Raw genomic sequence first — 1,738 nt, 5'->3', positions numbered from 1 at the left:
GGCTTTCTGGCATTGTAGGGCACAACCAATATAGAGCAGATATATATTTGTTTGGTTTACAGATATTCATGATCCCTCTCATTTACAATACTCCTGCTCAATCCAGGAGGGGTAGAGTTTCCCTTTAACCACTATTTAACATCACCTCAAAACCCCATCTAAATGCACTTGTTTAGGAGTTTGTGAGAGTAGCAGGAGAGATCCTTGTTCTTAAGGAGAGCTGAATTCATGAAAGTGTCCCCTGACAGGTCCCAGGGGAGAGGGCTTTAGCGGAGTCTTTCAGTCGCATCTGAGGATCAGAATTGCTATGGCTCACATTAGTTACTACTAGGATTAAATGCCCTTAGAAGTATATCAGCTGGGTGTAGGAATGGATGTAGAGAGAGTCATTAATACTGAATGCATGGGTTACTTGGCTGATATCTATGCTGGGCAATGCTCCACCTCGGAAAACCCATGCACACATCATCTGGTAGGAAGTAGCATAGCGGCATAGTTTGTGAGCATCTCCAAACACAGAGGAGAACAGCAGCTGATGCTGCAGGTCGGGACTGGAGTCCCTTCTCAGTGCTGTGCGTGGGCCCTGGCCTCGAGCAGTTGGGGATATGGATCTGGGACTGGACTAGATTTGCTAAAGAGCTTCTTCTTCCCAGGCAAGTGGGGCTGAATGCACCTGAACGGCTCTAGTACTGGGGCTGAGTGCTTGCGCGTGCTCTCCAGAGAGCTGCTCAAATGACTTTGGCAACCTTCTTGCTAGCGGCAGCCAGTGAAAGAAACATTCCTTGGGGAAAAGGTCTGCCTGAGCAGTACTTGGTGCCTGGAGTCAGAGAGACAAAGCCAGGGCTAGTTACCTTTACCAGAGCTGTTTGTTACAGGTCTGAGCTCTTAGGAGACCGGCTCTGAATTCCTTAAGTCTGTTCATTTGCTGGCAATACAAGAGTCTGGGCTCTGGGCCTCTGGCTTCTGTTTACTGTTTCTTTTGGAGCCTTTCAGCCACCTGTGGAGAGAGTATATCTCCATGAGTGATCCAGGGATTATTTATTGATTGGGAGCCAGTCTCCCCCTTTGCCTTGTGCTCCGGCTCTGAAAATTTGATGTTTGCCGATCAAGATCATTGCTGATTCCTGTAGTTTCCCCTTTTTGCATTTGTCTTGCTTCTGAGTTGGTTACAGCTGCATTTATCATCCAACTGCTATCGACCCCCTGTAACTTATTTGTTATTCAGTGCCCTGAAGGTCAGTGCTGGCACATTTGCTCTGAGAGAGGGTTTATTAGCAAACTGTGGGGAATAAATGTAATGATACAGTCTCATGGAGGCTCCTACATCTAGATATTCAGATGAGATATGAAAACAAGACCCTGGTTATTCAGGATTACTGTAGAGTTTATGGCAGTAAGTTGGAGGTGATGGAAGCCCTGTTTCGACTCCAGCCTTTGACGGCACCCCATCTTTTCAGATTCCTTTTGTAAGTCTTTTTTCTAATAAAAATAATGGGGAAAAAAAAAAAAGCAAAGTATCAGCCATAGGATCTATGCCATCCAAACACAACACCTTTTGCAGTGTGCACTCACTTTGGGGCCATGGTTGCAAACCTTCAAAATCCAGAGAGCCCAACAACTAGCAATGAAAAGACTGGATCAGAGGCTGCAACTTCAGAAAAGAAAAAGGAACATGGAATTGTTTTAAGTGACAGAGACACCTTCACGCATACACTACCCCCCCCCCCCCCCCCCCCCT

This window comes from Gavialis gangeticus, unplaced genomic scaffold (genome assembly GCF_001723915.1).
Source record: "Gavialis gangeticus isolate Ggan-Ray unplaced genomic scaffold, GavGan_comp1, whole genome shotgun sequence".
NCBI lineage: Eukaryota > Metazoa > Chordata > Crocodylia > Gavialidae > Gavialis > Gavialis gangeticus.
Note: the sequence above shows the minus strand (reverse complement) of the source record.